The sequence below is a fragment of the Rhinopithecus roxellana genome, chromosome 3, assembly GCF_007565055.1.
Source record: "Rhinopithecus roxellana isolate Shanxi Qingling chromosome 3, ASM756505v1, whole genome shotgun sequence".
NCBI classification, from domain to species: Eukaryota; Metazoa; Chordata; class Mammalia; order Primates; family Cercopithecidae; genus Rhinopithecus; species Rhinopithecus roxellana.
This window is the reverse complement of record NC_044551.1, coordinates 97,185,885-97,199,330: the sequence shown is the minus strand read 5'-3', so window position 1 is coordinate 97,199,330 and position 13,446 is coordinate 97,185,885. Positions and strand designations below refer to the sequence as shown.

At 39.3% G+C, this 13,446-nt stretch overlaps 1 long non-coding RNA gene across 1 annotated transcript in view; it reads left to right on the top strand.

Annotated features, from left to right (window-relative positions):
• Window positions 1-13,056, top strand: part of LOC104670752 — a 95,880-nt gene extending 82,824 nt beyond the window's left edge. The window contains exon 3 of the long non-coding RNA XR_749184.2: window positions 12,247-13,056. This is a non-coding gene — a long non-coding RNA (uncharacterized LOC104670752). The remainder of the gene's footprint in view (window positions 1-12,246) is intronic.
• Window positions 13,057-13,446: the final 390 nt, after the last annotated feature.

Here is a 13,446-nt window from a genome sequence, read left to right as displayed (position 1 = left end):
CAACAGGGGAAACAGCAGAGGCCTGAGCAGACGCGAACGACTCTGTCTGACAGCTTTGAAGAGAGCACTGGATCTCCCAACACGGAGGTTGAGATCTGAGAACAGACAGACTGCCTGCTCAAGTGGGTCACTGACCACTGAGTAGCCTAACTGGGAGACATCCTCCACTAGGGGCAGTCTGACACCCCACACCTCACAGGGTGGAGTACACCCCTGAGAGGAAGCTTCCAAAGTAAGAATCAGACAGGTACACTCGCTGTTCAGCAATATTCTATCTTCGGCAACCTCTGCTGCTGATACCCAGGCAAACAGGGTCTGGAGTGGACCTCAAGCAATCTCCAACAGACCTATAGCTGAGGGTCCTGACTGTCAGAAGGAAAACGATCAAACAGGAAGGACACCTATACCAAATCCCCATCAGTACGTCACCATCATCAAAGACCAGAGACAGATAAAACCACAAAGATGGGGAAAAAGCAGGGCAGAAAAGCTGGAAATTCAAAAAATAAGAGCGCATCTCCCCCTGCAAAGGAGCGCAGCCCATCACCAGCAACGGATCGAAGCTGGTCAGAGAATGACTTTGACGAGATGAGAGAAGAAGGCTTCAGTCCATCAAACTTCTCAGAGCTAAAGGAGGAATTACGTACCCAGCGCAAAGAAACTAAAAATCTTGAAAAAAGAGTGAAAGAATTGACAGCTAGACTCATTAATGCAGAGAAGATCATAAACGAAATGACAGAGATGAAAACCATGACACGAGAAATACGTGGCAAATGCACAAGCTTCAGTAACCGACTCGATCAACTGGAAGAAAGAGTATCAGCGATTGAGGATCAAATGAATGAAATGAAGCGAGAAGAGAAACCAAAAGAAAAAAGAAGAAAAAGAAATGAACAAAGCCTGCAAGAAGTATGGGATTATGTAAAAAGACCAAATCTACGTCTGAATGGGGTGCCTGAAAGTGAGGGGGAAAATGGAACCAAGTTGGAAAACACTCTTCAGGATATCATCCAGGAGAACTTCCCCAACCTAGTAGGGCAGGCCAACATTCAAATTCAGGAAATACAGAGAATGCCACAAACATACTCCTCGAGAAGAGCAACTCTAAGACACATAATTGCCAGATTCACCAAAGTTGAAATGAAGGAAAAAATCTTAAGGGCAGCCAGAGAGAAAGGTCGGGTTACCCACAAAGGGAAGCCCATCAGACTAACAGCAGATCTCTCGGCAGAAACTCTACAAGCCAGAAGAGAGTGGGGGCCAATATTCAACGTTCTTAAAGAAAAGAATTTTCAACCCAGAATTTCATATCCAGCCAAACTAAGTTTCATAAGTGAGGGAGAAATAAAATCCTTTACAGATAAGCAAATGCTTAGAGATTTTGTCACCACCAGGCCTGCCTTACAAGAGACCCTGAAGGAAGCCCTAAACATGGAAAGGAACAACTGGTACCAGCCATTGCAAAAACATGCCAAAATGTAAAGACCATCGAGGCTAGGAAGAAACTGCATCAACTAACGAGCAAAATAACCAGTTAATATCATAATGGCAGGATCAAGTTCACACATAACAATATTAACCTTAAATGTAAATGGACTGAATGCTCCAATTAAAAGACACAGACTGGCAAACTGGATAAAGAGTCAAGACCCATCAGTCTGCTGTATTCAGGAGACCCATCTCACATGCAGAGACATACGTAGGCTCAAAATAAAGGGATGGAGGAAGATCTACCAAGCAAATGGAGAACAAAAAAAAAGCAGGGGTTGCAATCCTAGTCTCCGATAAAACAGACTTTAAACCATCAAAGATCAAAAGAGACAAAGAAGGCCATTACATAATGGTAAAGGGATCAATTCAACAGGAAGAGCTAACTACCCTAAATATATATGCACCCAATACAGGAGCACCCAGATTCATAAAGCAAGTCCTTAGAGACTTACAAAGAGACTTAGACTCCCATACAATAATAATGGGAGACTTCAACACTCCACTGTCAACATTAGACAGATCAACGAGACAGAAAGTTAACAAGGATATCCAGGAATTGAACTCATCTCTGCACCAAGCGGACCTAATAGACGTCTATAGAACTCTCCACCCCAAATCAACAGAATATACATTCCTCTCAGCACCACATTGCACTTATTCCAAAATTGACCACATAATTGGAAGTAAAGCACGCCTCAGCAAATGTAAAAGAACAGAAATTATAACAAACTGTCTCTCAGACCACAGTGCAATCAAACTAGAACTCAGGACTAAGAAACTCAATCAAAACTGCTCAACTACATGGAAACTGAACAACCTGCTCCTGAATGACTACTGGGTACATAATGAAATGAAGGCAGAAATAAACATGTTCTTTGAAACCAATGAGAACAAAGACACAACATACCAGAATCTCTGGGACACATTTAAAGCAGTGTGTAGAGGGAAATTTATAGCACTAAATGCCCACAAGAGAAAGCAGGAAAGATCTAAAATTGACACTCTAACATCACAATTAAAAGAACTAGAGAGGCAAGAGCAAACACATTCAAAAGCTAGCAGAAGGCAAGAAATAACTAAGATCAGAGCAGAACTGAAGGAGATGGAGACACAAAAAACCCTCCAAAAAATCAATGAATCCAGGAGTTGGTTTTTTGAAAAGATCAACAAAATTGACAGACCGCTAGCAAGACTAATAAAGAAGAAAAGAGAGAGGAATCAAATAGATGCAATAAAAAATGATAAAGGGGATATCACCACTGACCCCACAGAAATACAAACTACCATCAGAGAATACTATAAAGGCCTCTACGCAAATCAACTAGAAAATCTAGAAGAAATGGATAATTTCCTGGACACTTACACTCTCCCAAGACTAAACCAGGAAGAAGTTGAATCCCTGAATAGACCAATAGCAGGCTCTGAAATTGAGGCAACAATTAATAGCCTACCCACCAAAAAAAGTCCAGGACCAGATGGATTCACAGCTGAATTCTACCAGAGGTACAAGGAGGAGCTGGTACCATTCCTTCTGAAACTATTCCAATCAATAGAAAAAGAGGGAATCCTCCCTAACTCATTTTATGAGGCCAACATCATCCTGATACCAAAGCCTGGCAGAGACACAACAAAAAAAAGAGAATTTTAGACCAATATCCCTGATGAACATCGATGCAAAAATCCTCAATAAAATACTGGCAAACCAGATTCAGCAGCACATCAAAAAGCTTATCCACCATGATCAAGCGGGCTTCATCCCTGAGATGCAAGGCTGGTTCAACATTCGCAAATCAATAAACGTAATCCAGCATATAAACAGAACCAAAGTCGAGAACCACATGATTATCTCAATAGATGCAGAAAAGGCTTTTGACAAAATTCAACAGCGCTTCATGCTAAAAACGCTCAATAAATTCGGTATTGATGGAACGTACCTCAAAATAATAAGAGCCATTTATGACAAACCCACAGCTAATATCATACTGAATGGGCAAAAACTGGAAAAATTCCCTTTGAAAACTGGTACAAGACAGGGATGCCCTCTCTCACCACTCCTATTCAACATAGTGTTGGAAGTTCTGGCTAGGGCAATCAGGCAAGAGAAAGAAATCAAGGGTATTCAGTTAGGAAAAGAAGAAGTCAAATTGTCCCTGTTTGCAGATGACATGATTGTATATTTAGAAAACCCCATCGTCTCAGCCCAAAATCTCCTTAAGCTGATAAGCAACTTCAGCAAAGTCTCAGGATACAAAATTAATGTGCAAAAATCACAAGCATTCTTATACACCAGCAACAGACAAGCAGAGAGCCAAATCAGGAATGAACTTCCATTCACAATTGCTTCAAAGAGAATAAAATACCTAGGAATCCAACTTACAAGGGATGTAAAGGACCTCTTCAAGGAGAACTACAAACCACTGCTCAGTGAAATCAAAGAGGACACAAACAAATGGAAGAACATACCATGCTCATGGATAGGAAGAATCAATATCGTGAAAATGGCCATACTGCCCAAGGTTATTTCTAGATTCAATGCCATCCCCATCAAGCTACCAATGAGTTTCTTCACAGAATTGGAAAAAACTGCTTTAAAGTTCATATGGTACCAAAAAAGAGCCCGCATTGCCAAGACAATCCTAAGTCAAAAGGACAAAGCTGGAGGCGTCACGCTACCTGACTTCAAACTATACTACAAGGCTACAGTAACCAAAACAGCATGATACTGGTACCAAAACAGAGCTATAGACCAATGGAACAGAACAGAGTCCTCAGAAATAATGCCACACTTCTACAGCCATCTGATCTTTGACAAACCTGAGAGAAACAAGAAATGGGGAAAGGATTCCCTATTTAATAAATTGTGCTGGGAAAATTGGCTAGCCATAAGTAGAAAGCTGAAACTGGATCCTTTCCTTACTCCTTATACGAAGATTAATTCAAGATGGATTAGAGACTTAAATGTTAGACCTAATACCATAAAAACCCTAGAAGAAAATCTAGGTAGTACCATTCAGGACATAGGCATGGGCAAGGACTTCATGTCTAAAACACCAAAAGCAACGGCAGCAAAAGCCAAAATTGACAAATGGGATCTGATTAGACTAAAGAGCTTCTGCACAGCAAAAGAAACTACCATCAGAGTGAACAGGCAACCTACAGAATGGGAGAAAATTTTTGCAATCTACTCATCTGACAAAGGGCTAATATCCAGAATCTACAAAGAACTCAAACAAATATACAAGAAAAAAACAAACAACCCCATCAAAAAGTGGGCAAAGGATATGAACAGACATTTCTCAAAAGAAGACATTCATACAGCCAACAGACACATGAAAAAATGCTCATCATCACTCGCCATCAGAGAAATGCAAATCAAAACCACAATGAGATACCATCTCACACCAGTTAGAATGGCAATCATTAAAAAATCAGGAAACAACAGGTGTTGGACAGGATGTGGAGAAATAGGAACACTTTTACACTGTTGGTGGGATTGTAAACTAGTTCAACCATTATGGAAAACAGTATGGCAATTCCTCAAGGATCTAGAACTAGATGTACCACATGACCCAGCCATCCCACTACTGGGTATATACCCAAAGGATTATAAATTATTCTACTACAAGACACATGCACACGTATGTTTATTGCAGCACTATTCACAATAGCAAAGACTTGGAATCAACCCAAATGTCCATCTGTGACAGACTGGATTAAGAAAATGTGGCACATATACACCATGGAATATTATGCAGCCATAAAAAAGGATGAGTTTGCGTCCTTTGTAAGGACATGGATGCAGCTGGAAACCATCATTCTTAGCAAACTATCACAAGAAGAGAAAACCAAACACCGCATGTTCTCACTCATAGGTGGGAACTGAACAATGAGATCACTTGGACACGGGAAGGGGAACATCACACACTGGGGCCTATCATGGGGAGGGGGGAGGGGGGAGGGATTGCACTGGGGAGTTATACATGATATAAATGATGAATTAATGGGTGCTGACGAGTTGATGGGTGCAGCACACCAACATGGCACAAATATACATATGTAACAAACCTGCACGTTATGCACATGTACCCTAGAACTTAAAGTATAATAAAAAAATGAAAAAAAAATTAAAAAATTAAAAAAAAGAGTTAACATTATAACACGTAATTAAAACTACTAAAGAAACAATTTTGCATGGAAGGTGTGTAAAGAAAGTAAAATGTGTTTTGGTGAAAGATGATAAGAAGTCACAGGAATGTGGACTTTTTTTCTGCCTAGATTAAGGTGTTAAAGGACTGTTTTAAGTAAGAAAATAATCTAAAGATTTAAACAAGTTGTGGAAGATTCATAAAAATTAATTGTAAGAGATTTTGTGTGTGAACATATTGGCTAAATTTAAAGGGGGTATTATTCAGTTTTTCCATAAATTAAACATTGGAGTAAAAGCACAACAGGTTTTTTTGATCAGCTCTTTCCAAAAAAAAAAAAAATTGTAAAGGGTTATACAAGGTTTATAAGACTCTTACCTTATGGTTACACATTAGAATTGGGTAAACATGTCTATAAGGTTTTATTAAATATTGAGTTTAACATTAATAGTACGTTAATGTAAAAGTGAAATTTGGCTTATTTGGTATAAAAGTCACACAGGAAGCCTTATCAAATGTGAAATTATCAAATTTCTTGGAACTATATTTACATAAATGTGTTATTGGTATATGGTCCAAAGTTATGGGAAACTCCTGTAATTCTAATATGACTTAGTGTACATTGTCAATAATTATAATTATATAAAATTTTGTGTGCCACAGAAGCTACCACATTTCCTTATCAATTGTGGCTTTAATAGTGACTGTCCTAAAACATTTTGTCATCCACAGACAAATGTCTTGTTTTAATCCTCTTTAGAAGGTGGTTTATAATCAACTATAGAAGTCTAGCAGGTGTTCTTAAATGCAGGTTTCTAATTGAAAATTATAACACTAGAATAGAGGAAACAACTTTCAGAACTCTCATGAAGAGCTAGAATGTTCACAAATATTAAATAGAACAGGAATTAACTGAATTAACTGAACCAATAGAGAACTGAAGTAATCTTTTTAACTTTGCTTAAAACATTGCTGACCCTTTATTTTGTTTCTCAGAGTTAAGGAAACTTTTTTGGAGCTATTTACAGCTTTCAGCAATTGAGTAAAGTATACTCCTGTGAACAAAATTTAGAGCATATTTGTTTCTCTATGCCTGATTTCTCTGGAATTTGGAAACTAGTTGTGAGTACCCTTTTAACCTATGCCAATATAGTTATTAGCATAGGTGCAATAAGAATCTGTTTTCTTTTGTAACAGGACACAATTTGGAGAAATTGATTGTTTTACCAAGGTTTTGACTGGAATGGTGTGTTTTCCTTTAAGGAATCAAACTTGACTTGTAGAGCCAGTAAGAGTTCCCCAGTTCCTTGGGGAACTGGCCTCATACCTTGCCTACACAGTCCCTGTATGGGGTTTCTGACCTGTGGTAAGTATAGAATGTCACTTTCTATCAGGTCCAGGAGCCCCAAGTTATCTCGGGACCTCAAACGAGAGAAATTTACCCAACTCATAGGTATTTGAAGGTACAAACCCATGGCAGAACTCAGCTTTAAAAAAGTCTTATCTGAGATTCCTTATGAAACAGAGTTCCTTCAAAGCCAATTTAAAAACCTATGTGAAAAATAATTATTCTTGCTGCGCTTTATACAAATAATTAGACCAAATATAATAAAGCAAGTCAGTCTTACCATGATTTGTCTTTAGTTAAAATGGGAAACTGGAGTTAGAAATATTATGTTCAAGAACTGCGGTACACTTGTTATTTGTTAAATTCTAGTCTCATTAGTTGTTTTTAAGTTTGTTTCTGCAATTTAGGATAACCCTGCTTATTCCTGTGAACCAATCAGTGATCTCTGACTGCTACTCAGAAGAAACAAGAGGGATGGGCAATGTAAAAATCTGGATCAGTATTCTAATTCTGGGCACATTACAATCAGTTAACAACTGCATATAAGCTTAGCTCCAACAGTTGCCCAGTTCATAAAAAGCCTTCTAATTTTAGTTTACTTGGAATAACTTTACTTATTTTGCTTTACTTTTGTGGAATATATTGCTGTTTTACTCTTTGTGTAGGAATACAGAAAAAGCTTACTGAATGTTTTCTTAAACTAAACACTTATTAATCTTCCAGATATCACCTCTTGTCGAAACTCAAGAGTCAGGAATGGCCCTCGCCATACTGATGCTTTCTGAATGAGCTCCTCTCTACTCTGACTGCAAGAGACCCTCATAAGTAGGTGGGAATATCATCGCCCCTAGTCAGCCTGAAGAAGTTACAGAAGATGGATCTTTGTCCCTCTGCAACCCTTAGGATTAAGAATCTCTTATAAAAAGAAAGGGGGGAAATGTCAGAGGTATGTGAACCAGAGCAACTCCATCTTCAATAGGAGCCGAGTAAAATGAGGCTGAAACCTGGGCTGCACTCCCAGACAGTTAAGGCATTCCAAGTCACAGGATAAGATAGGAGGTCAGCACAAAATACAGGTCATAAAGACCTTGCTGATAAAACAGTTTGCAGTAAAGGAGCTGGCTCTAAAACCCACCAAAACCAAAATGGCAACGAGAGTGACCTCTGGTCTTCCTCACTGCTAAACCTCACCAGTGCCATGACAGTTTACAAATGCCATGGCAACATCAGAAAGTTATCCTATATGGTCTAAAAAGGGGAGGTATGAATAATCCACCCCTTGTTTAGCATATCATCAAGAAATAACCATAAAAATGGGCAACCGGCAGCCCTCGGGGCTGCTCTGTCTATGGAGTAGCCATTCTTTTATTACTTTAATTTCTTAATAAACTTGCTTTCACTTTGCAAAAAGAAAAATGATAATAAGATAAAGGCATATATGAGGACTCCAACCTAGTTATGACACAGGAATTCTATGTAATAGAATAAGAGTCATTCATCAACAGACTCAAAGTTAAGCTATCCTAAAATCCCAGAGGGTTCATGACAATAATGTAGTAACATTGCCAACTGCTAAGTGATATTCACTTTTCCTTTTTTTCCTCAATGACAGAACTCCTATGTGGAGGTTGGGTTGCAACGTGCCTAGCTATCAAACTTATGCTTCTCATTTTTATTTGGAAATAGGCATAGCTAAGGAGACATATAAGGGAAAAAATGGGTGGTGTTCTTAAGCAAGCTCCTTTAATAGAGGCCACCTTTTCACGTGGAAGGCTCCTCTTGCCTTTCCCCTCTTCCTCCAGTCTGGAATACAAATGTAATGGTTAGCACTCCAGCAGCCTCTTTGTGAATATCAGGATACAGCTGATACTTTTGGAATGGCAGAGCAGTGAACTGGAAGGGCCTTGAGCCCTGATGAACTACAATATTTTACCAAGACTGATTGCATAACAAACCACTCCTAAAACTTAGATTAAAACAAACTCACTTGTTTAGCTCCACTTCTGCATTTTGACAGTTTGGGTTGGGCTAAACTAGATGATTTTTTCCAACCTGGGATAGTGTTGATTGATCTTGGCTGCATTCACTCATAGGTCTTTAGTCAACTAGTAGGTCAGCTGGAGTAGCAAGTTTTTGATGGCCTCAGTTGGGACAGCTAGGACAATAGAAGCCTCTCTGCTTATGGTCTCTTTCCAGCAAGCAGCAGAGTCCCAAGAGAAGAGCTATGCAAAGACTTTGAGGCTCACACTTGGGACTTGCTTATTGTCACTTCTGTCACAGACTATTGGTCACAAGGCCACTCTGGAATTGTAGGGTGAAGAAATAGACCTCTGATATGGTTTGGCTGTGTCCCCACCCAAATTCTCGTCTTGAACTGTAGCTCCCACAATTCCCACATGTTGTGGGAGGAAGCCAATTCCCACATGTTGTGGGAGATAATTGAATCACGGGGGCAGTTTCACCCATACTCTTCTCATGGTAGTGAATAAATCTCACCAGATCTGATGATTTTATAAGGGGTTTCCCCTTTAACTTGGCTCTCATTCTGTCTTTGCCTGCCACCATGTAAGACATAACATTCCTCCTCCTTCATCTTCTGCCATGACTGTGAGGCCTCCACAGCCATGTGGAACTGTGAGTCGATTAAACCTCTTTCCTTCATAAATTACCCAGTCTTGGGTATGTCTTTATTAGCAGTGTGAGAATGGACTAATGGGGAATGTTGTAACAAATTGTGACCAATTTTGCAATCCACCACACACACTAATCTTGAACTGACTAAAATCTGTGCTTCTTACTACTTAGAAAATAAACCCCTTGTCTGGTTTATGATTTTCTTTGTACTTTATCAGCAGAATTAGCATAATTTCTACCTGACACAAACACTGTGAGAAGCAGTCAGACATTACTCTTTTTTTAAAGACAGAATAGTAGCTCTCAACCCATGAAATTAGCCTAGTCTGGCTTGAAGAAATGTTTTATTCCAGGCTGAAAATAGATTTACATGCAGAAGTATACACAAAGGGAAGGCAAAACAAGAAAGCTAAGTTATCACTTGATGTGCTGCAATTCCAAGAAAGAAACAAATACTAATCTTGTATGCACACTCCACCACCACTTACAAAACCACCACCACCACCACCACACATGATATTTAGTAGGGAAAAAATGATTTCTTCTGTGGATTAGATTGATAGTCTTTGTGTTGTATCCCTCAGAGTCCAGGCAAGGGAGTTATGAGACAATCATGTAAGGGTAATTTGAAGAGAATTTAATAAAATAACTAATTTAAAAGGCCTGGGCAGCAGGGAGGGAAACAACAATGGTTCATGCTGTACTTTGGGCCCTGGGACTTGAAAGAAACAGCTTTCATGTATTAGTCCATTCTTACATTGCTATGAAGAAATACCCAAGACTGGGTAATTTATAAAGGAAAGAGGTTTAATTGACTTAATTCCGCATGGCTGGGGAGGCCTCAGGAAACTTACAATCATGGCAGAAGGCACCTCTTCACAGGGCAGCAGGAGAGAGAATGAGTGCTGAATGAAGGGTAAAGCCCTTATAAAGCCATCAGATCTCATGAGAACTAACTCACTATAATGAGAATAGCATGGGGAAAACCATCCCCATGATTCAATTATGTCCACCTGGTCCTGCCCTTGACATGTGGGGATTATTACAATTCCAGGTGAGAGCTGGGTGGGGACACAGAGCCAAACCATATCCCTTCTCTACCAGCTTTAGGTTTGAAGAGATGAAGGGAGCTGGCAGCTACCAGAACCCAAAGGCAGGTAGAAGTCTTGGTGGAGAGGACTTTCCTTTAGGAGATGCAACCAACCCATAGTGACCTTGCAGGCAAGTTTCTGGGCAAATCAGTGCCCTGATCACCCTCTTGTCTCTTTCCTATCACCTGCTGCTGCTCCCTGATAGCCAACGCAATAGAAGTCAGAGGGCAGACAAGCTGATTGGTGTGGTCTATATAGGTCAGTGTCTGAGAGCAAGAACGGGATAGAGACGCAGAGTTTTGGAAAAACAATCAAAAGACATCTGGGGGTAAAAAAAGAGACATCACCTCTTAATGGAAGGAGCTGCAAAAAAAGTGTAGCCATTATTGCAAACCACCAGTGGGCCTCATATTGAAATAACTACTATTTCCTATGTTTTTGTTAACGTTTTATTACTACTTATATTAGATAGCTAGGGCTGCCACAACAAAATACCACAGACTGGATGACTCAAACAAAATGTACTGTTGCACAGTTCTGGAGGTGGAAAGTCCCCAGTCAAGGTGTCAGCAGAGTTGGCTTCTAAGGCCTCTCTCCCTGTCTTGCAGATGACTGCCTTCTTGCTGTGCCCTCACACGATCTTTCCTCTGTAGCCACATCCCTGGTGTTTCTTTCCCTTCTTATAAGGACACCACTGCTGTTGGATTAGGATATCACCCTAATGACCTCATTTAACTTCACCAGTTTAAAGGGCCTATCCCTAAATACAGTCACATTGGGGTGAGAGCTTCAACCTATAAATGTTGGAGGACACCATTCAGTCCGTAACATTACTCTATGTCCTCGATTTCTGGTTCAATCTGAGCAAAAGGGTTCCTCTCTGAAGCTTTTAAACTGTAAGCCCTCCCAAACTGCTGTGGCTGGTAAATGCAATTCTGAGAAGATAAGAAGAGGCTGTTTATGAAGGAGCAAGAAGGGTATGACATTCCAAATAGTAAATTCATTTCAAACATCCTGTCAAAGTTGAAACCCAAAAATCTTTTAAGAATAAAATTCTGCTTGGCATTTGGTACCAGGAAAATTTCCTCACTAGGATGTCTTGGAAGTTCCCTTAGAACTCTGTGGGCTTGAATGACTTACTGTTATCTCCTTTGGAATGGGACCACTACACACACACACACACACATGCATGCAAACACACACACGCGTGCACACACACGCATGCACACACACGCATGCACACACACACGCATGCACACACGCATGCACACACACACGCATGCACACACACACGCATGCACACATACACAGACACACACACACTCCACCTCAAAGCATTGCATGGTAATTAAATGCTGTTTTCAAACTAGCATCTGTAACTCTAAAAGTATAGAAAATCAGATTTTTTTGTTTAACACAAGAGCCTCAAATTCTGTCTTCTTCCTGTAGATAAAGGAAAATATGATAAATGGAAGACAATGTTAGATTACTTATCTTAAAATACTGAGTATAAAAGATTTCGTATCTTCCCTTGCAGATGTGTGACATGAACAAAAAGCTCCCCATGGTGGAAAGAGGAGTCAGAAAACACCTAGACAATGAGAGCAAGATGGAGGACCCAAAACGGTGCCCTGGCATAGGCAGGTGGTGAAACCAGCCATCTGGCCCTGTGCCCTGTCCTCAGAAGTGCCCCTGCCACCCCAGCAGGTACATTTGCAGGTGAAGATTTTCTTTCATTTTAGTGTCCTGGAAACCAAGTATTTTCTGTTGGTGGTGTCTCTCTTGCACCAGGTGAATATTTGCCTGGCTTACCTGAGACTTAGACCATCCGAATTCCAACCTCCACTGACACAAACTAGGTTGGTTCACAACAGGCTGCCATAAAATTTCTCATTTTTTTTTCTGTGTTTGAAATGTGTAACTTTTGATTTATCCTAAGTAAGACTTCCTGAGTAGGGAGCTCTGAAAACTTCCATTAAAAAATAATGGATTTGTGAAACTTTTGAGCAAAGTATCATGTCACTTCTAAATCTTTGAATTTAATTTCTTCTTTTAGGGGACTCTTGGAAAGGGAAAATATGATCTTACTACATTGACCATGCAAATTCTGAGGTTCATATTGAATCTAAAGTCATTAGAAAATGTAAATCTCAATAAAATCCCTAATACTAAATACTCATATATATGTATATATTGCCCATAGACATGTAGTATGTATTCATGTATCATATATGTATAGGTATATATATATTCATATGTCATATATTAAAACATATATGAATTTATAAGACAAAGCTAGAAATTATTGACATATGTTATAACTAAATAAAGAAAATCTTTGACAACCTAAAACATGTCAATATAAACTCTCAGAATTTCTGGAAAAGTTAAATTTTCATTAACCCTGTCTCCTCTCATAGCCAAACTGTGGTGATCTTCATGGATCTTACAGATAAGGAATTTGCTCCAAAGAAGGTTGTTATTTAAACTTACAAATTGGCATAAATATATTCATTGCATTAGTAATCAAAGTACCCAATGCAAAAATGATTTTCTACTTGGAAACTGTGCCTTCCAAATGGAAAAATTAAATAACTCAATTGAAGGATAAAATATTTATTTAAAAAGCAAATATTGCAAATGCATGAAGTTGCCAAATATACTAACCATAGTTTTGATGAGCTGGAAATCTTCAGGAAATAAAAGTTTGGGTTTCTCCCCACATAAAATATTAATG